We start from the raw sequence: 24929 nt of genomic DNA on the forward strand, positions 1-24929 counted from the left end.
ATAAATGTCCATATACAACAAAATAGCCTCTTCTAATAAATTTTACTCATTCTCTTCTAAATCTTCATAATATTTTGATACATTTTTCAATATTCCATATTTTGTAATTTCATCAACAAGTTCAACATAGGTCATTGTGGTCTTACCAGTTTCAGTATCATCACCCTTCATCCTTTTGCTTGTGGTTGCCGGTGTGACTGGTTTCCTCTTTTGCATAGGCTTCCTTGTCGGTGGTGGAGGTATAGTAGGCTTAGTTGCCTTTCTATCAAGTCTCCTCCTAGGCTCTGCCTTCTTCTTCTCTACTGGTGGTTTTATCACATTCTTCCTTTGTACCCTTTGAAAGCCAGAGGCTCATTATCCTTAGAGTCAGCACCAGAAGTGATAGGAGAAATGTGAACTTGTGGTTTATTCACTTCCACAATACCAACCTCTATCGGTTTAGCTACTTGTTTCGATCATGAACCCGGTTGAGTATCTACCTTATGAATTACATCTTGTATATATGTAGACATCTTTTTTATTTTCTTCCTTCTTCTCTTCCTGTTAAAATTAGTTTTTACCTTCTCTCCTATTGCACCAAAATGCTCTGTTTTATCATCTAATGGGGCATCTAACAACATCTTTGCATAGAGTTCAAAAATGCTATCGTCCACCTCATATCCAATCTTAGTAATCTAGATTTGCCTAGGTTCAACAACTTCTATAAGAGTTTCATTAGTTTTTACCATGAAATAGATATTAGTGGAATATTTCTGCACAATCTTCTTTGATATTCTCTCCCTTTGTCTCATATTTTCTTGAAATGTCTTAAAATACCCCCAAATTTTGTCATCTCTACCGGTACCAATACCGGCGATTTCTTCCTTGATCTGCATACCTACTAGTATGTCATGATCCCAATGCTTCTTCCCTAGACCGGGTAGCTCATTCAGGAAGTAAAGCATTAAACAAACAATCAAATTTCCATATCTAAAGGTGCCTTCCTTGGTTCCTTTGATCTTACCAAGGTTTAACATCAACTCACTTCTCATCCATTCACATAAATCATACTTCACATTGTTCCCTATCATCTGATATGCATTAAAAAAATGTGTAAAAAACCTTAAAAATGGATTCAAATTCTCATCAATACCCAAAGTAAATCACTTGTAATCCATTTCCACTCAAAAATGAAACAAAATAATCCAAAGTAGCAAGTAGTTTCCACATTTTGTATTCAATAAGAGAAGTCCGTACAATGCAATTCTGATTCCTTTCCCAAAATTCAATCTTGCCCCTCTAGGTCATGTAACATGAGTTATAAATTAATACAAACCTTTGCAAACCACCCATAACCACCTTTCATCTTTAACAAACTCTTAAATCTGTTGTTTAGCTAACTAACCGTTGGTTTTCAAATTTGAATTTGACAATACTAGACATAATCCCCTTAAACCCAATTTACCAACACCAAAGGATTTATTTGAGCCTTATTACATCAAAATGACTCAACATGACCTTACTAAACTCATCAAGCATCCTTTGTGCCATTTTTACATATTTAAACTTAATGACCCCTATTAGGTCTATTTGAACTCATAATTCATTTCATTCTTACACCCTTAGACCCTTGACTCCATGTTCTATACCAAAATGGCTTCATGTGCCTCCATGTCACAGGAAGTGCTCCTGTACCATACTCCCCCCAATGAAAAGTCTCTTGTCCCAAGAGAATAGGGGTCTTGTCTGTACTCCATGCATCCTTCTAGAAGGCCACCTGCAACTTTGGACTCTTGCAAACTTCTATAGCAATAACAACTCAGGAAATGAGTTGGACTTCCACCTATTACCTGCAAAAAACTCCTGCAAATGATTAGATAAAAAAAAATTATTGGATCTTTGGTTTAGACAGTCACGTATGGACTGCTGTTGCACCATTTTCCTTGCCTTTGTGAGGTCCAAATGACCCCCAAATCCATTCATCTTTGAAGGACTATCACTGTCCTTAATTTGCATACCTAGAGGGCACTCAATAGTCCCTACCATCACAATAGTCTGCACCTTCCTTTTGTTGTCATCAATAGATTGTTGCTGCCCTTCTGACTACTTTCCAAAGCCCTGATCACTGCCTTGTGTTTCCTTCATCTTAGGAACCTACATACTCACATACTCATTCCTACCAAAGCATATTGCACTGGATTCAAAGATCTGATTATTCTTTAAAGGAGATAGTGTAAATCTCTTACCATCTTTGTGAACAACATTTGTATTCAAGAACCCATCATGCAATGTCCTTCTCTGATATTTCCAAGGCCTTCCAAAGATTACATGAAACCATGTCATAGGAAAAATGTCACACAATACCCTATCATGATAATCACCATTGGTAAACTCTACATATGCTTGCTCTTGGACTACTAGATTTTATTCATCTGTTACCCAAGTGGCTTTGTAGGGTCTATTATGTGGTATTCTTACTAAATTTAACTTGTCAACCATCTCTTGAGAAACCAAGTTATCAAAAGACCTTGAATCAATGAGCATCCTACATACTTTACCATGGCTCAAACATTGAGTTCTAAAAATGGATACTTGGGGTTGTACCTGTAGACGTATAAAAATGATCATATTCCTAAATGAATATTTTATGTTCATTTCTCCATTTGATTAAATCCAATTTAATTAAATTATCCACATTCTTCTATTTTATTAAGTAAATTACTCAATTTATTTAAATAAAATTCACTATACTGATTTAATGAATAAATCATTTTATTCAATTAAATCCCCCCTATCCACTTTTAATTAAATTCAAATTTAATTAAATAGTTATCCTAAATTAAATAAATCTAATTTATTTAATTGCAACCAAATTGAATTAAATTACTTACTTTCAATTAAATCCTATTATCCCTCCATCCACTTGCAAAATCCTAAACCCCTTTCTAATCCCTTCTAGAATCTTCTAATCACTTCTAATTAGCCTAACCCATCATTCTAAACTTTGTCACATCCCTAAGCAAAGGGAAGTCACTTCTCAAACCTCAAAGTCTTTGATAACCATTAAAGGCTTCAAGCCTTCAACCACTTAATTCCTCAAAGTATTTGATAACCATTAAAGGCTTCCAACCTTCAACCACTTAATCCCCCAAAGTCTTCAATAACCATTAATGGTTAACTCAAACCTTCTTACATGGTTAAAGAATTTGTTTTAACTCAACCTTCACCCAACCCAAGGGTCTCATCAGGCCTTTAATGCTTTGACCATGATTATCTCTTAATCATTTGCACAAAGGTTTATCCTTGGATTAACTTTTAATCCATTGGGTAAGCCTAACTTAAGCTTGACCCTTACCCTCTAGATAACCATGAGGTCTCCTCAGGCATTTAATGCCTCCAACCCCTTCTCTCAACCCAACCCTATGTTGACACATTGTCACCATTTCATTGATGCCAATTACAAACATGGATCCCCAACTTTCAAACTCAACCCTTGATTAAATCTTTTAATCTTGACCATCCATTGCCCTATTTTTGCTATAAATAGAGCTCTCATTCCTCCATTTTGATCATCATCCAAATTTGTAGTATCACACTTATGCTCAAATACATTTAAGCTCTCATATATCATTTTATGCTCATCATTTAGCCTCTCTTTAGAACAGAAATTAGTCTAAATATGCATGTTTAGAATACTTTCTTTATCATTTAGCTCAATCATAGACTAAATATATCATTCTAGGATAGTATTCATACTAACCTTGTCATCTTATCATCTAGTTTATTGCATTTCTAGAATCATGTATAGCTTAGGATGCATTTCATTCTAGAATCTATCAAAACATCCCTCGTTCTTACATTTGCCATCCCTAAACCATTTTGCTCAGTGATCTGAGAGCAAAAACATTGGTTTGAGGGACATTGTGAGATAGAGAACCATGGGACCCACCTTGGGAAGTTGAGTAATACTCTGTTACTCCATAGCGTGCACCAAGAAGTCCTTTGTGTGTGTGTGGACAAGTTATTTAGCAATATTTTCACATATTGTGTTTTATCAACCCACTTTTCCCGCATACATCTCTGGCGCCCATCGTGGGGCTCAAACCCAATATATCTAATCGGTTTTGAAATATAATCATTTTTGCAAGTCCGCAGGAAACAGGAATCAGCGCGTGGGAAACATTCCCTAGCACATCCGGTTAACTGTCTAGCGCATCCAGCTTACTATTTAGCACGTGGGGTCTATACTCTAGCATGTGAAGACCTTTCTCCAGCACATGATTTCCTCTAATATTTTCCTATAGGTCTTAGTGTGGAAGAAAACCAGAGCAGCGCCTTCGGTGCACAGAGTAGCACATCTAGTAAATAGCATAGCGCATCCGGTCCACTGTTTAGTGCGTGGAGTCCATCATCTAGCACGTGTAGTTAATAAATTAGTGCATCAAATCACTAATTTTCGGAAGAGAACTAGAGCAGTGCCTTCGGCACACAGAGTAGTGCATGCAGTAAATAGTGTAGCACATTGGACATTATTTTAGCGCATCCAGGTTATATTGTAGCGCATGAAGTCCTTTCTGTAGTGCATCATAGACAGAAGACAAAAATTAAAATTGTAACTGAAATAAAATTTAGACTTGTAGAAGTCCACCAAAATCCAGATTTCTCTAACTGTTTGATTGGAATTTTGCAAGACTAACAATTTCTTGCAGGTAGAGCTGGATTTTATTTGTAGAATTACAAATAGTTTTAGATTCTAGCTAACTTAGTTAAGTTAGTTAAAATTTAGAGTCATTTTAATTCTTGTTGGATAAAATTGGACTCACCTTACTTTGGGCTGTAAAACGAACCACAACAACAATCTTTTCTTACTTTCCTAAGAGAAATTTTTTCAGTTTGGGTTCTAAAAAGAACAAAACAATCTTTATTTTTGCAAGAAAGGGCTAAAAAGAATATCACCATCCTTTGGTGCTTAAAAAGATCAATTTTACATTTTGTAAAAAAAAAAAAAAAGAACCTCACTTTAATAAATTTTGTTTAAAATCAAAGAGGGAAGTCCTTCCTCTTTTATCGATTTCTTTTGTTGACAAAACATGGAATTTACTTTGTTGACCAAATTCATTTTCATAGATCAGAAAATCATTTCCTTGAAAGGATAAAATAAACACCATGTTTTCATAGAGCAACATCTCCATATAGATTTTAGCAAATCACTAAATTGAAAGGCTAAAAAGAAGTAACTTGATTGCTTTGTCTCGAAAGTGGAAGGAATATGCTCTCCCCTTAAACTGGGTGATCAAAAATCCAGACCACTCTTATAGCTTTCTTTACTTCAAGCAATAAAACCTTTAGCAGGCCTGCCTTCCCGAAGAGTTGGAGTCAACTCTTAAAGCCGTTTATGGCCAGTGTGAAGGGAATGACCTAAGTGGGGAACGACTTTGATGCCAAGAATTCCAACCCACTATAATCAAACGTGGAAAGTGACAAAAGTCCTTTTCAACGGTTGCACGCAGTGATTAGCCTTCCCCCAGTATCCTCGAGATACGTAAAGCCTTTGTTCTAAAGGTTGGAAAGCCTCCAGAGGGAGTTTATCACTGACGGCTGAATGGGAAGCCTGATTACGAACCATAGAAATAGAAGCTTTGAACCGAGTCAGTAACCAGACATTTATAACATCATAGTGTAGGGGAAGAATCCACCTCCAAGATTACTCACCATATATCTCCCAAGATAACTACTTAACTGTGAAGTGATTCATTTTGAGTTAATTTCTAGCAAAAGGCAAAAAAACGGGTGCCCTCTAGGGGGTGACACGGCTGTTTGAGCTGACAGAGTATCGAGACTAGTGGGCTATGATGTTATTTATGACCCTTAACTAAAGAGTCTTTCTGAAGTGTATTATTTGTATCCAAACCTGTTAAAACATTGGGGATTTAAACACATTCTCGCAGAACATACACTTTTTGTTAGATTAGGCAAAATGGTTGTACTTTTTGTGCTGTGCTTGCATTTATTACTTCAGAAAATCATCCATCAAACTTGAAAAATTCACAACAAAAATTCAAAATTCACAAAAACCACACCAAAGAAAAAATCAGGGTAGTTTAGCGCATAAGAGTAACTTCTTAGCGCGTGGAGTACTTTTGTTAGCGCATCAAAACATCAAGTTAGCGCGTCGAGTCCAAACAGTAGCATTTTTATCATAGGTCAAATCAGTGTTGATACATTTAGTGCATCAGAAAAATAGTATAGCGCGTGGAAGCAACAGCTTAGCGTGTAGAAACCAAACATTAGCGCATAAAGTCCAACAGTTAGCGCGTGGCAGACCCAGGATAGCGCATAGCTTTTTCAACAGTTAAACAACAAATTTTAAATAGTCCAAAACTTTAGCGCATGTCTGGGGGCAGCCTAGCGCGTGTGGTTATTATTTTAGCACATAGAGGCATTGTAGTCTCTATTCTAGTGCGTGATCAAAAACAAAAAAACAGAGGGCAAAACCGGGAAAATTTTTGAAATTTTCAAAAACATTTTTAGTAGCCTTTTTCCATCAACATCATTTTTCATCAAAGCAGAGTGACAAACAAACCACTAAAACTATTTCTTGAGCTAAATTTGTGTTGAAACAAACGTTGTCAAAATCCTAAATGAATCGCACGATAAAAAATGTCTCTCTTATCATAATCCGGAGACCTCATCATCAGTATCAACAGAATCCTTTACCATCTTACGGATTTTATCTCAAAACACTTGTTTAAAATTTCCAAATTGTCAAATCAAGTTTCCATATCGGGAGGCTTTTATCCATATCATTTGACACGCTTTGTCGTGAAGGGGCATCTAAACCTTCACTTTGATAGAGTAAGATTTAAAATTTTCAAAAACAAGAATCAATTGAATCCAAACAAATCAAAGGAAACCATTGATCACTCATGCATGACTAATCCCCTTATTCTGAGAAGAAAGAACCTTTATCGTAACATCACGTTGAAGAAACAACAACCTAGTTTTTCCAAATTCATCAAGAGAAATAAGTTTTTATACATCAATCGTCAACTCTTCAAATCTCATCGAGTATTCCTTCATCACGTCAAATAGTATATCCAAAACAAATCCAATGAATTCGACAAAGAACCCTTGAAGACAAGAGCCTACTGTAAAAAATCTGCTTTTAATCAAATCATAAACCACGGAGGAAAGATCAATCCAGCATTCTTGCCCGACGAGTGCATCACGTATAACACATCTCGACCAGAACCACCAACCCCCGAGCAACACATCAAAGAGTATTTTGTCCCCTTCATCACTGAAAGTTTCTACTAAAATGCTTGTTACTTGCTCTCAAAAGAACCAACAAAGTGAGACACACGCAGAATCAAGTATGAATCACAGATTGTCAAATCCTTTTGAAGTTCCACACTCGGAAGAGCCTGAAATTACTAAAGCACTTCTTCAAGAATGTCAGGAAAACCCTTCATTCCAAAAATTTGTCGAAAGGCTTATGGAAAATGACAAAGAAAAGTATCTGCTCATGCTCACAAGTAAGGGCGTTAAACTTCCCGAAGATTTAGACACAAACATTTTTCAAACCAGGTCTCACCAATATGCATATCAAGAACAACAAAGAGAAGAAGAAACTCACATACTTGAGCAACATATTCTAGAACAACGTATACCAGAAATGCATATACTTGAGCTCGAAACTCCAGAACAAAACATACCGTTTACCACACCTTTTCAGCTAAGAACAAATACGAGGGAAGAACTCTTCCCTCAGCAAGATAACGTGCCTTTGGTTGCTCTTACTCAACAAATGCAAATGTTGCAAAGACAAATGCAAGATATGCAACAAGGGACAACAGTGCGGTACTCTTTAAATGAAATCTGTCCTTATCCATTTGATAGAAGATTGAACATGGTACCTTTTCCTCCAAACTCAGATGTTCCCAAGTTTGACAAATATGATGGGAAAAGTGATCCCTGGGATCATGTTCGAGAATTTTGCACCATGAGTCTTGAATTTGCTCATGATGACACCTATCTGATGAGGTTATTCCCAAGAAGCCTAGGAGGACAAACAATGGAATGGTTATCCAAAATTACACCACCTATCAGATCATTTGATGAATTAGTTAACAAATTCATAACCCAATATTCCTATAACATTAAACATGCCATAACCATGCTAGATGTCTTTAATACCAAACAAAAGAACAATGAAACATTCATGATATTCCTTCAACGCTGGCGATGTATGGTATCACGATATCCTCGAGATATTCTTGAAAAGGAGAAAATGGAAATCTTCATCGATAAATTGAATGGTGAAATGAGTTATAGACTAAAACTTCAATGCATACCATCTTTCACCAAATTGATTGAAAATGGCATTCAAGTAGAGGAAGCATGTGTCAAAAAGGGAACACTCAAGTTCTACAAAGAAGGAACAAACTCATCAAACTACAATAATAGAACAACACCAACCTTGACAAATCTTGATTTTGGACTCGAAACAAAAACGAAGGCAACAATGAATCATATGATCCCAAATCAAAGCAACCAGTGCTTACATTATCAAGAAATCCTCAAAATATGAAAAATCCTAAAAATGCTAATCCCGGTGCTAACACATATGCACCAAACACTGATCAAGGACAACTCAACACAAACAACACCCATGATACTCAAAAAGAAAACATGGATCCAGGACCTAACAACCATTCACGCAACAACATGAACAATTTCCAAAAGCATATCTTCACACCACTGGGACAATCATTAGAATCAGCATTCAGAGAACTTTTGGCAAACAAGATTCTTTCTTTACCTCCAATCAGCAACTATGAACCCCCAATCAAACCACCTTGGTGGAATGATTCACACTATTGTGATTTCCATCGCAACAAGGGTCATAGAACGAACAATTGCATGAGGTTGAAACACATAGTACAGGACATGATTGATCGCGGTGACTTAACGGTGGATGGTCTCAAAACAAATGGTGATCACGGAGCCTTCAAAAATCCTCTCCCAAATTACAACAAAGATGGAGCATCAACTTTGGATGATACATGCGGAGCTCGTATCAATCACATCTACAACAACACCATCAACCACATATCAGCTGAAGATCATCACGTCAATGTCATCACCATTCGAGATCAGCATGATCATGAATCTATCAATGTAACAACCCAAACTTAGAAATATGTCTTGAAAGGACATACTGCACCTGCAAATACCACATCAAAAATCCAATATGACTTGGTTAGCCAACTACGCAAAACTCTAGCTAAGATATCTATACTAGAATTGTTGAAACTATCACCAAAGGACAAAGACATATTGGAACAAGCGCTATTGGAAACCAATGTACCTCAAAATCTGGATACAGATAGATTTCAAGCCATGGTCACCCATATGACAGGATCTCATAACCTCACCTTCTCAGAGCATGATAATACTTCCTTGAGTCATCCGCATAATACTCCTCTCCATATTGAAGTCATTGTTTACAAACATTGAGTGAAAAGAGTCTTAATAGATGGAGGAGTTGGACTTAATATTTGTACTTTAAAGCTTATCTGTGCATTAGGCTTCTCAGAAGAGTCTATTGATCCTTGCAAAAAGATTACCATAAAAGCATATGATGATAAGGAACGGTCCTCTAAAGGAACAGTGATATTACCTATTCAAGTGGGACCAGTACAAAAGGATACTATCTGTCAAGTCTTAGACATAGATCTAACCTACAATATTTTGTTAGGACGACCCTGGATACATGAAATGCAAGTAGTACCTTCTACGTATCACCAGTGTGTCAAGTTTCCTTATGATGGACAAGAAATCTCCATATCAGTTGATCATAATCGATTTCAACATTGTAATGCAATGGGGGCAGCCCAAGACAGTTTGGTTCCTCATAATAGAGAAAAGCAACGATCCTTGACATCAGATCTACAAATAGCAAAGCCCAACTCCTTATTTGGAGACTTCAAGCAGAAGATGCAAATCAAAGACTAGGGCATGGGAGAATACTCTTTGGAGCCTTTATGTTTGGCCAAATTGCCAACATCACCTAGATCTCATGGTTTGCCTACTACATCAACACATCTGGCCACTCAGTCCATCACTAAATTTGATGGTACCTTCATCCAATTGGGTACTCTAGCACATGAATCAGAGGACAAGGACATTCTTAGCTGGTTATACAAAGATGAAGAAGAAAATCATAGAGTAGCCACTCTGGACATTGTTCTACCGACACACCTATATGGAAAAGGATACCTGATCATGAAACAAATGGGATATGATAGTAAAGGACCTATTGGGAAACATAAGGAAGGAGTCATTGAACCTATAGATCTTCCTTCACAACCTAGTAGAAACAAAGCAGGATTGGGTTCTAAACTCACGTTCCTATTGAAAAAGCTACCCAGCACAACTACAAAACCTCAATGGAAGGTAAAGAAGAAGTACAAAGAAGAATCTTGGTAGGAAGCACTCTTTGAATCAGCAGAAACAATCCGCAAGGCACGGAAACGTCAAGATCAGAAGTTGCATCAGGGAAAGCTTCTAAGTCATAAGAAGGCCATATCTCCAGCAGTAGCTCATATTCAAACACCAATGTCTCAAGAACAAATCATGTCATCTCCAGATACCATCATTCCTCCTCAAGGAAGCACAGTCTATGAGCAAATCCAGAAAGTGGAAGACGGATCGGACATAGAATCAACACAAAATATCAAAATGGTATCCATCATCAAAAATTTGTTTTCACCATACAACATACCTGTTTATAGCACAGATAGAATCTGGGATAATGCCTATGAGACAGATTCCAATGAATATGAATGGGGTACTTGCTCCAATTCTACTACAAATATCCTGGATGATACTGATTCTATATCCCTTTCTCAAGAAGAACATAATGCAGAAGATAGACCTCTTGAATTTGGACCACAAAATATCTATGACGCCAAGGAAAGCGAACATAAACATTACAAACAAGTCTATGTGGAAGATGATACCATCGAAGACCTCGATGAAACCCTGGACTTCTTTAAAACCAAGAACAATCACATTGAACACTCTGTCCTAACACTTACAATAGCAGAGCTTGATCCACCCAACGATTCCTTACCGCTTGTCTTTCCTGACCTCATCGACTGGGATGAACCTGAAACCCATGATATACCAATTTTCCCAGATGATGAGTCTATTATCCATTACCTATGTACCGTAAATCCAGAAACAGGCTCTACCAGTGAACAAAATAATGATGTCTATCAATCAGGGAGTGCCAAGTCTCTCAATCGCAAAAATAAACCAAATAAAGGATCTGATGCTGAAACCCAGTCAATGGCAGCTCTAGATCACAAAAAAGTAAAAATAAAGGATGCATCTGAAGGTGAAAACCTTTTTAAGGCACCTGATGATGGGAGACTTGACACTCTTCCTGAACACTTTCATGAGCGATCACCCATTTTGATTGAGCCCACTCAATCAATCAACATTGGTACCACAGAAGCAGCCAGAAACATACACCTTGCAGAATCTCTGACAGAGGAAGAAAGATCGGCATTCATCATCTTCTTTAAAGGACAACAAATTAAATTTTCTTGGTCATATGTTGATATGCCTAGAGTAGATCCACACTTAATCATGGATCACTTGTCCATTTCTACAGAAGTTAAGCCGGTCAAGCAAAAGCTACGAAAGATGAATCCACAAGTGGCACTCATGGTCAAAACTGAACTGAAGAAACTATTAGATGTCGGATTCATCCGACCCATTGACTATGCAGAATGGATTTCCAACATCGTTCCAGTATCAAAACCAGATGGTAGTATCAGAATATGCACTGACTTCAGGGACGTCAACAAAGCCTGTCCAAACGATGACTTTCCTCTACCCAGTATCGACATAATTGTAGATCTCACAACAGGCCATGCAATGTTCTCACTAATGGACGGTTTCTCAGGCTATAATCAAATCAAAATAGCTCCTGAAGATCAAGATAAAACAACATTCACCTGTCCTTGGGGAACGTACTATTGGAATGTTATGCCTTTTGGCTTAAAGAATGTAGGGGCCACTTATCAAAGAGCAATGACAACAATATTCCATGACATGATGCACACATTTATGGAAGACTATGTGGATGATTTATTAGCTAAATCCTTCACCAGAGCTGAACATCTCGACATCCTAACAAAGATCTTTGATCGATTGGAGAAATTCTAGATCAGGCTCAGCCCTAAGAAGTGTGTCTTCGGGGTTACATCAGGCAAGTTATTAGGCTACATAGTCTCAGCTAAAGGTATTGAAGTTGATCCAGCAAAGGTACAAGCTATTATGGACATGCCACCAGCATAGAATATCAGTCAACTCAGATCTCTACAGAGATGACTTCAATCAATCAGGTGATTCATCGCTCAACTAGCAAATAAAATTCTACCATTTAACCATTTACTACACAAAAATGTACCATTCAGATGGGAGACTAAGTGTGCAGAATATTTTTACCAAATCAAACAGTACTTGATGAATTCACCAGTTCTAGTACCACCAGTCGCAGGAAAGCCACTTATCCTATATATCTCAACAACAGATATATCGCTGGGGGCACTATTGGCACAAGAAGATCAACAAGGAAAGGAATGAGCCATATATTACTTCAGTTAGATATTGAATGGCTATGAACTCAACTATACATTCATTGAAAAGGCTTGCCTAACAGTGGTCTTTGCATCTTAGAAGTTCCGACATTATATGCTAGCACACACCATTAAGCTAGTCGCAAAAATTGATCCTCTCAAATATCTACTCAGCAAGGTAGCTCTTACAGGCCGATTGGCTAAATGGGTCATGATTCTCAATGAATTCGACATCCAATACACAAAAAGATGAGCCATCAAAGGACAAGCAATTGCAGATCAGCTGGCTGACGCATCGCTACCAGGAAAACAAACCATGGAGATTGAATTTCCAGACAAGGATGTTCTTTCTCTTTCTCCCAAACAATGGATCCTATACTTTGATAGATCCTATACACAACATGGTTCAGGGGCTGACATTCTATTCATCACTCCTGAAGGACACACTATGCCAAGATCATATAGGCTTATGTTTTCCTGCACAAATAATGTGGCTAAATATGAGGCATTGGTTATAGGCATCAAAATGGCTGTCGAATGGAAAATCACAGAGTTAAAAGTCTATGGAGACTCACAACTAGTCATCAATCAAATCAACAACAACTATCAGACAAAAGATGACAAGCTACTACCCTACAAGGGAATGGTGGATGGCTTCAAACAGTATTTTGTGCACATCACCTTTGAACAAATACCAAGATTGAACAATAAAGCAGCCGATGCAATGGCTACTATCGCTTCAGTACTACAAATTCCAGAACAACAGAGTTGTTACGAGTTCCTGGTAGAGCAACTGTTCTCCCCTACCTATGACCACTCCGAATCCCAGATTTATGCCTTGACTAGTTCAGATTCTTCGTTATATGGACCAATATACGACTACCTCAAGCACAATATCTTACCCATTGACCAATCCTGTAACCAAAAATGTAACTTTATCCGACAAGCTACCCATTATACCCTTACCACTGATACCTTATATCATCGAGGTCTAGATGGTACTCTTCTTCGTTGCCTTGATTGTAATGATTCCGATTCTGCTTTACATGAGCTTCATGAAGGTATTTGTGGCACACATTCAAGTGGCACTACTCTTGCTAAAAAGCTTCTACGAATGAGATACTACTGGCCTACAAGGGAAAAAGGCTCATACCACTTCGCTAAGAAATGTCCTAAATGCCAAATCCATGGCAATCTGATACATGCACCAGCACAGGAACTGCAGCCATTTACAACATCCTGGCCCTTTTGTCAGTGGGGACTAGACCTGGTTGGCAAAATTCATCCTTCATCTTCAAATGGACACAATTTCATTATAACTGCAACAGAATACTTTACCAAATGGATTGAAGCAGTTCCCATGACCACAGTGACTGGGAAACAAATTGCCTCTTTTATCCTAAATTATTTGATCTACAGATATGGTATTCCAAGTTCAATCGTCACAGATAATGGACGACCTTTCAAAAACCATGATGTACAGGAACTATGTGAAAAGTTCAAAATCCAACATCGGTTTTCTACACCATACTACCCACAGGGCAATGGTCAAGTAGAAGCATCTAACAAGACAATCTCGAAAATCTTAAAGAAAACAGTAAATGATGTAGGCAAAGATTGGCACGTACAACTCAATCCAGCACTTTGGGCTTACCGAACCAGCATCCGCACACATACAGGAGCAACACCATACTCACTGGTATATAGATCAGAGGCCATTTTACCCCTAGAAGTAGAAATTCCATCTCTCAGAGTCTCTTTGAAAGGTTTAATCCCAGATGAAGAGTATCGAGTTAACCGACTGCAAGAACTTGAACTATTAGATGAAAGACACCAACATGCTTACACTCATCTCAAAGCATATCAACAACGCATGTGCAGGAGCTACAATCACAAGGTCATTCAGAGAAACTTCAAAGTTGGTGACCTAGTTCTCAAAGAAAATCCAAGAAATCAACAAGATCGAGAAAAGAAAGGGAAATTTGAACTTAACTGGTTGGGTCCCTATGTCATCATATCAGTCTATGGATCAAGTGTCTATCAGCTTACCACTTCTGAAAGAGATGTGCTCGACGAACCAACTAACAACATCCATCTGAAGAAGTACTATACTTAAATAGCCTAGTGCACAGAAAACGCCAAAAAAAAAAACAATCAAAAAAAAAAAAAAAAAATCCAGAAAAAGCAAAAACAAAGTACAATAAAAACAATTGGTGAAAACTTGGTAAATAGGCGCTCTTGTGAAAGAATGGCTCCTCTATCTATCTCCATGCCATTTTATCCGTACAAACGTTATTGGCCATCGCCCAACACTTAGCACATATCCATTCAGGGCATACTTAGCATAGTCACTATCCTGGTTTATCCATCTATATCCTCTTACCGCATTCCACCATGGCTTGGAAATCACTATACATGATCATATCAAAGAGGCACACTTAGCTAGGGGCATTAACTTATTCAAAACTTGTAAAACATTCAAGACATCAAAACTATTGCAAAAACTCAGAAGCATGACATCCAACAACCAAAAACTATGCTTCATCGCAAAAACAAAACAAAACAATTCACAAAAATACCAAGGATGGATGATTTTCTGAAGTACTAAATGTAGCATTATCGCATAAAAATCTTGACTATTTTGCATTTTGAACATTCTAAATTATTGGAATCTTTTCCTTTTCTCACTAAAAGGCTTCAAAGCTAGAGATCATGGGGAACTTCCAATATTTTCTTATTTTTCTATCTGGGAGGCAATCACTTGTACTGTGTGAATCCTTGCCTCGAGACATGATACATCAAATATCACTGAAGGCCTGATTCCACTTCATGCATACAAATGATTTAATCTTGTCTGTTTATGCAATACGCACTTAGGTCATCCTGGTTCAATTATACCTTGATGCTTGTGCTATCTTGCAAGATCAAACATCATGTAAATTTTTCTCAGGTCATCATGGTTCAATTATACCATTATGCTTGTATAAATTTTCAACATATCCTAAACAAATCAATGCTCAATGATGAAACCTACAAGAAAGCAAATAACATATGGTTGTATCGAGATGGCAAAATGCAAAATGAGGATGCTCCAAAAACATTAGTTGCATATCATTTTACAATTAGTTGCATATCATTATCATACATCTCATTTTTATGATACAATCTCACATCATAGAAAAGCATACATCCTGCATCATACATCATATATTTAAGCATTGCATCATCATAAAGTAATGAAATAACCCACATAACATGCATCCATATAAACACATCACATGATCAAAGAAAATGGTCCCAAATATATATATCTCAAAATGATCAAAATGTACAAAATGTGTCAAAACACTGTGTCCAGTACAAAGAATACACCGCTCAAAAATACAATAGAGACCATGTCGCTCACATATGACTATCCCCTGACGGAGATGGTCTCGCTCTAGATGTCCCTACTCCTAGATCTCCAGGAGGGTCCTGTCTCAGTGGCCCTGTGACACCTTGACTCTCAGATCGTGACCCAGTATCTCAAGATCAACTAGATCTTGACTGTGCAAAGCTCTGTACTCGGTGATCCCTAGGTACTGTAGCCTCATAATGCCACCAATATTACTCTACCTCCTGAGCTCTCAATGCCATCTCTCTCAGGGTGTCTCTCATCGGACCACTCGCCGCTGCTCTCTGCATGCTGGATACCAGCTCCTCCGCTCGTCCTCTCCTCTCTATCTCAGTATCTCGCTCCATGGTCAACTGCGCAATCTATCACTGATATGTCAACATCTGTGCCTGCAGTTGCTGTATAGTAACCTGTAGGGTTCGGATCTGAGCATCCTCAATGTGACCTGAGACCCGAACTCGTAGCGGTACCTGTGCAGGGGGAACCCCTCCCACTCAGCCTGTCCTCGATGCTGGAGGTGGGAGTACATCTGTCCTCCTCCTCTGCACTGGTCGCTTAGCCTCCTCCATGCCACCCACTATAGCTAGCACCTCCCCCACTCTCCCCTCTCCACTAGCTCCAATAGCCAATCCACCTCTCCCCCTGTCTATCATCCCCTATCTCACCGCTCTCTCCACACCTCTATCTCCTCTCCTCCCTCTATCTCCCCGCCTCCCTCTGTCTCCTCTCCCTCGTCCTCGTCCTCCATCATTCCCATCATCTCCGTCATCTCCTCCGTCTCCCTCCTCCTCATTGTCATCAAATGCTAGCCCCATCTCCTCAGGATCAGATATCCTAACCACCGCCCGCGTAGCAAATAATTTGGCAAACTCATCAGTCATGCCTGCATCCTGAATCTCTGGGGCATAATCCCATATCTACCTTGCTAACCCCACAAACTCCTCCATCGCCACTGCACTATCAATGGTTGGCCCCCAATCAACTACATCTTGCCTCCACCATGCATAAAGGCAAGCTCCCTGTGGTATACCCTGCTGGCGCCCAAACTGCCTCAAAACTTGGGTCACCACAAACCTCTCTATGACAAACGGGGTCCTCCTGATCAGGTATCTGGTCATAAATACAAAGGGCATCTCCAGCCCATCCTCAGCCCACACCTCACATCCTGTATATGGTCGCCAGGTGACCATATCAATGTCATCTAACACTCTCCTCCAGTGCTCTAGTTTGCCAAGCTTACGCTCGACAACTAGACCCCTATATCCATAGGAATATGCCGCTCCTACAGGTCTGTCCCTATCTGCTAGTGGCCTCGCCGCTAGAATATGCTCCCAGCACCATACTTGTAATAATGTCACGCCAGCTAACAAACTGCCGTAGCCGAGGTATACTACCTCATGCAAGCCCCTGTATAGATGGGCCAGCATAGCTGACCCCCATGAAAACCTCCAACCCTGTGTGACCATCTCCTCCAAAACCAGCCCCCATCCAACCGAAAATCCCTTTGACCTGCGATCAGGACAAAGGAATCCACCAATAAACCCTGCTAGTATGGATGGCAGCGATGCATAATCTAGGTCCAAAAACTCTTGCCATGGGATCTCATAGCCGTAGACTGTATCATCTTGGAATATGCGGCACAGTGCCTCTGTACCACCCTCCTTCGACTACTCATATGGTAGTAGTGCCCCTACTAGAGGAATGCGCAAGATCCTGTAATAGTCCTCTGGTGTGACTGTCATCTCTCCAGTAGCAAAATGGAAGGTGTTCATGTCGCTATGCCACCTCTCCGCAAGTGCTATCAGTAGTCCCCGGTTCATAGTGAACCAAGGCATATCCAAGAGGGAAGTCAACCCACATCTCTCGATGATATCGAGATCGGCCTGCGACAATCGTGGTATCAATGTCCACGGTCTTGGAAATCTCTCCCGTGATTGAACCACACCCAATTGCTCCTGTCAAACAAGCAAAACAAATCCGATATCAGTTTCCACAGCAAAACTACGATATCAAAATCAAACTCACATCAACAACATGAAACAAATTTGCTCATCTACATCAAGTTCAAAATCCTATCATTTCATATCAACTTGTAAAACAACTCAAGTTCTCAAAAACCATATCAAAACTTGTAAAATAACTCAAGTCTCCAAAATCACATAAACTTGTAACACAACTCAAGTTTCCCACCCATATCAGCTTGTAAAACAACTCAAGTTTCCAACCCATATCAGCTTGTAACACACATCAGGCTTCACACATTGAACTTGAAATAGAACATGCAAATAAATCATATTTTGATCAACACAACACATTGATATCTACATAACTTGAAATATCGCAAATCAAAACAAGTTATATCAACACTCATATTGGACAAATCCATAAAATCATGATAGCACGACACAAAATTTTTTTACAAATCCACTCATCTTGCAAAAATTTTCCAGATATGCTAAAACAGATACCCAATGCGCTAAAAATCCCTCACGCGCTAGGCTATCTTTCCTATGCACTATTTTATCTACCCTATGTGCTAGACTAACTCTACGCGCTAATCTTTTCCCCCCATGTGCCACCTAACCTACTCCATGCACTAAACTTCGCAGACGTGCTAATCTACACCTCCTAGGCACTACCTGTTTGACCCTATGTGCTAGGTTAACCCTACGCGCTAAACCCCCTTACCCATGTGAACCCCTGTGACCCCTATGCGCTAGGTCTACCCTATGTGCTAACCTGCTGACCTGACGCGCTACCCGACTGTCGCCATGCGTTATTCTACATCTATGCGCTAACTTATTTTTTCTATGCACTATCCTATCTAATTCGGATGCGACCCCTAATATTCAACTTGATGCGCTACTTCAAACTTTGTATGCATTAATCTACGCCCTAGACGCGCTAAACCGCTAAAACCGAACTTTGAAAATCAAAAAATGACTAAAAATGATCAAATGAAAAGTCAAAAGAGGGTCAAAAATGTTGACTTACTGGTGGTCCATACGCTGCAGGTCTCCGGTACCTCCGAATGTGCTCGAAATGATATCTATGATACGGAATAAGCATTTTCTCTGCAGACCAAATTCTCTTTCTCCAAAGTCAACAAAGCACAAATGAATCTAATTCAAGCCCTTTTCCCCTTTTATAGGAGGAAAATGAAATTAGGGTTAGCCGACTGGACCTGTAATATGGTCGCGGTCTCCCCTATACCATAACATTTGTAACTTATCGGGAGATGAATCAATTTACCCACATTTCACATAAATGAAATCCTACACATCATACGCAACTCATCAAATTAAATCAAAAATTTTCAAAATATTGTTTCATCTCCCGAGGGGGCATCACCATCAAATAGAAAATCTGGGGCATCGCACATCAAATATCAAATCTGGGGCACGACTTGCAAATCAAAGAGCGACACAAAAATTGCATTTGATCATAAATCACAAAAACACATCATTTTCTTTGAAATAACATGTGCACACACGTCACTTCAAAGAGGGGCAAAATGTAGACGCATAAAAATGACCATATTTCTAAATGAATATTTTATGTTCATTTCTCTATTTGATTAAATCCAATTTAATTAAATTATCCACATTCTTCTATTTTATTAAGTAAATTACTCAATTTATTTAAATAAAATTAACTATACCCATTTAATGAATAAATCATTTTATTCAATTAAATCCCCCCTATCCACTTTTAATTAAATTCAAATTTAATTAAATAGTTATCCTAAATTAAATAAATCTAATTTATTTAATTGCAACCAAATTGAATTAAATTACTTACTTTCAATTAAATCCTACTATCCCTCCATCCACTTGCAAAATCCTAAACCCCTTTCTAATCCCTTCTAGAATCTTCTAATCGCTTCTAATTAGCCTAACCCATCATTCTAAACTTTGTCACATCCTTAAGCAAAGGGAAGTCACTTCTCAAACCTCAAAGTCTTTGATAACCATTAAAGGCTTCAAGCCTTCAACCACTTAATTCCTCAAAGTCTTTGATAACCATTAAAGGCTTCCAACCTTCAACCACTTAGTCCCCCAAAGTCTTCAATAACCATTAATGGTTAACTCAAACCCTCTTACATGGTTAAAGAATTTGTTTTAACTCAACCTTCACCCAACCCAAGGGTCTCATCAGGCCTTTAATGCTTTGACCATGATTATCTCTTAATCATTTGCACAAAGGTTTATCCTTGGATCAACTCTTAATCCATTGGGTAAGCCTAACTAAAGCTTGACCCTTACCCTCTAGATAACCATGAGGTCTCCTCAGGCATTTAATGCCTCCAACCCCTTCTCTCAACCCAACCCTATGTTGACACTTGTCACCATTTCATTGGTGCCAATTACAAACATGGATCCCCAACTTTCAAACTCAACCCTTGATTAAATCTTTTAATCTTGACCATCCATTGCCCTATTTTTGCTATAAATAGAGCTCTCATTCCTCCATTTTGATCATCATCCAAATTTGTAGTATCACACTTATGCTCAAATACATTTAAGCTCTCATATATCATTTTATGCTCATCATTTAGCCTCTCTTTAGAAAAGAAATTAGTCTAAATATGCATGTTTAGAATACTTTCTTTATCATTTAGCTCAATCATAGACTAAATATATCATGCTAGGATAGTATTCATACTAACCTTGTCATCTTATCATCTAGTTTATTGCATTTCTAGAATCATGTATAGCTTAGGATGCATTTCATTCTAGAATCTATCAAAACATACTTCGTTCTTGCATTTGCCATCCCTAAACCATTTTGCTCAGTGATCTGAGAGCAAAAACATTGGTTTGAGGGACATTGTGAGATAGAGAACCATGGGACCCACCTTGGGAAGCTAAGTAATACTCCGTTACTCCATAGCTTGCACCAAGAAGTCTTGTGTGTGTGTGTGGACAGGTTATTTAGCAATATTTTCACATATTGAGTTTTATCGACTCACTTTTCCCGCATACAATACCTGCCGAAACCTTTGTCCTCTTCCAAACATCCAAAAGTCACCTTCAAGTTCTGGAGCAGCAATTCCAACCTTCTCTTCTACTGGTTGTTCTTCCCCTTGGGCCAATTGAACTCTCTTCTCAGTCTTCTTGCCACCTTGTTCATTCATTGGACACTTGAAGGAAGTGTGCCCAACTTCATTGCATGTGAAGCACCTTCCTGTGAAGACTCCTGATCCTCTACCTGATCCAAATCTGCCTCCACCTCTATATCCACTTCTCTGATTAGAAAATGACTCCTTACTCTTATCATTGCTACCTTGTCCTTATCCTTCATTGTTAGACCTGCTGCCCCTTCCTCTATTTGCATTACTTCTGCCACTTCCTCCTTGTCTCTCTTGCTTCCTCCTTACCTTTTCTTCAGCCCTTATAGCTAACTGAAAACACTCTCGAAGTGTCTTTGATATACTCAAACCAATCTCATCTTGCAAGTTGTATCGAAGCACATTGAGATATCTTGCAACCTTATCATCCTCATCTTCCAATCCACCTCTTATACTCAACTTGTGGAATTGCTCAGTGTAGGTCATCACATCCATGTATTTTTGTTTCAGATTTTGTCTCAACCTCTTTGTCTGAATAGCATAATCCGATGGAAGGAATTGATCCTTCATCATGGCCTTCATCCTACTCAATGTGGTGATCTTAAACATACCTCTTTCCACTCTCTCTTCCTGTACACTACTCCACCATGTTAGAGCAGTACCTCTCAACTTTGTCTTGGCAAACTTCACCTTCTTGTCCTCATTCATGTCTTCATACTCAAAGTAGTTTTTTAGGGCATCAATCCACCCCAATACCTCTTCACTATCCATCTTGCCATGATATATAGGCAAATCAATGGTTGTCTTACTGCCACCTCCTTGTACTACCTTCAATAACCTTACCATCCGTCTCTCTTCAGGGTCTAGTTCCCCTTCTCCATTCCCTTCATTCTGATTCTCATCTGCTCCATCATTTGCTTCAGCATCTTCTTCCTCATTATTTCTTTGTGGTTCTCTTCTAGATCCTCTCTCCAAGGCTTCCAACCTTTCCTGCAATGCCGCATTATCCCTTCCCATTTGTCTCATCTCTCTATCCCTTGTTGCTTCTTGTTCTCTCCTTTCTCTCCTTTCCATCTCCAAGGTCTCTTTGAACTCTTGGTTCTCCCTGGCTATTTGTTGTTTAGGATGCATCTTGTATATACCCCAACTAGTTCACAACTTCTCCCTCTTCCTTAGTTCCCTCACGAACCTACTAGTGGCTTTGATACCACTATGATGCAGAGCATACTGGTCTGCAAGCACTCCAATAAGCAATACTTTATGTTTTGTCAAATTGACCTTTGAAACCTTCAAGGTACTCAAGTCTTCCCCTTTCACCAATGGATTCAAATTGTGTTACCAACTAGGGTCTTCACATTCCCCAACCAACTTGTCTCAACAATAAACACATACCCATTTGCTTGGTTTACACACAACCCTCTTACTCGAGTGCAACCTAGGCCTACTTCTAGTAGCCCCACCAGACTGGTTTTCCCCACTTAATTCAACTTTTTCCCAAAACACTTACAAAAAAATTTAAACTTCCAGATACCCTTTTGGAAGTTGCATAGCATATGTGAAACTCAGCTATGGTTTCTTTGGATGAAATACCCTGCTACACACTGACTAGGCCCTATTAGCGCTCTTTTCCAAAGCAAGTACCAAAAAATGGTACGACCACAACACCAAACCAAAAAAAAGTCTTAAAAAATGTTTCAAAACAATATATTTTTCAACTTTCAAGGCAAGACACACTCATTTGATAGGTTAGATATCAAACCCTCCTTTTTAGGCCTTCTAACCTAGGGCTTTCTTAGAACCACTCCTCCATTCACTTCCAGACTCAACCAAAGGTCATTTCACCTTTTATTCAAACGCCACAAACATCTTCCAACATAAAAACACCACCTTGTTAAGCTAATTCTTCTGTTGCTATACTCATACCTTCATTTTCATGCTTTTTCCCACATTAACAGTCACTTTTCTTGGTGATCACCTATTCAATCTCTTTTTCTTGCATTATTGTCATTGCGTTGGTTAAAAATACATTGATAGGGTCTCATTCCTCAAGGAACAGTAAAGACATAAAGAGGAATGAGCCCTAACTTCTCATTTTGACTCCAAACTAACACAAAATGTGCACCTACAACAGGGTTCTTTGGGATAGTCAAAATAAATGATCAAAAATAGATGTAAAAATATTCAAAATGGATTCAAATTATCATCAATACCCAAAGGAAATCACCTGCAATCCATTGCCACTCAAAAATGAAAGAGAACAATCCAAAGTAGAAAGTAGTTTCCAGATTTTGTATTCAATAAGAGCAGTCCATACAATGCAATTGTGATTCCTTTCCCAAACTTCAATCTTTCCCCTCCAGGTCATGTAACATGAGGTATAAATCAATACAAACCTTCCCAAACTTCCCATAACCACCTTTCATCTTTAACAAACTCTTTAATTTGTTGTTTGGCTAACTAAACGTTGGTTTTCAAATTTGAATTTCACAATACTAGACATAATCCCCTTAAACCCAATTTACCAACACCAAAGTCTTTATTTGAGCCTTATTACATCAATGTGACTCAACATGACCTTACTAAACTCATCAGGCATCCTTTGTGCCATTTTAACATATTTAAAATTAATGACCCCTATTAGGTCCATTTGCACTCATAACTCATTTCATTTTTCCTATTACATTTAAATGCCTTAATAGGCTTTATTACATCATTTTTAGGTCCCTTAAACCCTTCACTCCATGTTCTATACCAAAATGGCTTCATGTGCCTCCATGTCACAGGAAGTGCTCCCACACCATCGATCCCAAATGCAAGACTTCATCGACACTGTAATGTGTTTGTAGACCTTCTTCTTGATCATTCCTCCAGAAGAATTGGGAGAAATGAAAAAAGTATCCCCAAGTATCAAAATTTGAAATTTTTCTAGACATAGCTCCCACGAAACATAATTCAAAATCAATAAGTATAGTTTTCGGGTTTAGATCAAGTTGAAGTTGTTTTAATTTTACAAGTACTTGTGTATAAGTAGTTATTGTTTTATTAGTCATAATAATATAAATGAGTGGAAATATTGCATCAGTTTTCAAGCCATGAATCATGTACAACTTTTGAAAAATACTTGGTTTTGTTTTAAATTTATTGTCATTGAACCGGTTTTCAGATTCTTTCAATAATTGCAAATTGTGTATGGTGGTGAATATTATAAAATTATTCTCATCATTACTGTCATGAAAAATAAAATTTTCCCCTCTATCAATAATTGTATATTTAACAGGTAAGGTAAGATTTATTGATGTTTGAGGATTTGGTGGTGGTGCTTCAAACCTTGGACAATGCACTGGTTGATGGTAATACTCCCACCGTGGATAATGAAATATTAGAACATGAAGCAACAATGATATTTATTGTAGAATATTGAGTCGAGGATGCCATGTTTGTCATTTCATTGAATTTGCGTTTGATAGTGATCATCTTAGGTTTTGGAGCATGATCATGTTTTGTACTTCTTATCACATCACCAGATTATATTTCCACCATTGTATGTCACTGGCTTGAACATTTGTTTGTAAAATAATATGTACAATGCTAGATCATTTTATTTGTGCTTTGTTGATAAAGAAAAAAATTGTACCCATTTAAAACAAGTAATTTCTTGGCTTTTTGGCTTATTTAAAATTGAAAAGGAATCAACATCGGTATTTTGATAAAAATAGCACACACTCACTAATTAAAGACTTCATTAACACTAATTAATAGAATGCACTTATTAAATGTGAATGATTATCATATTTCGGCTCTCCTTTCCACCATGGGTTGTTTTGAATCCTAG

The sequence above is a fragment of the Cryptomeria japonica genome, chromosome 7 (genome assembly GCF_030272615.1).
Source record: "Cryptomeria japonica chromosome 7, Sugi_1.0, whole genome shotgun sequence".
Taxonomy (NCBI): Eukaryota; Viridiplantae; Streptophyta; class Pinopsida; order Cupressales; family Cupressaceae; genus Cryptomeria; species Cryptomeria japonica.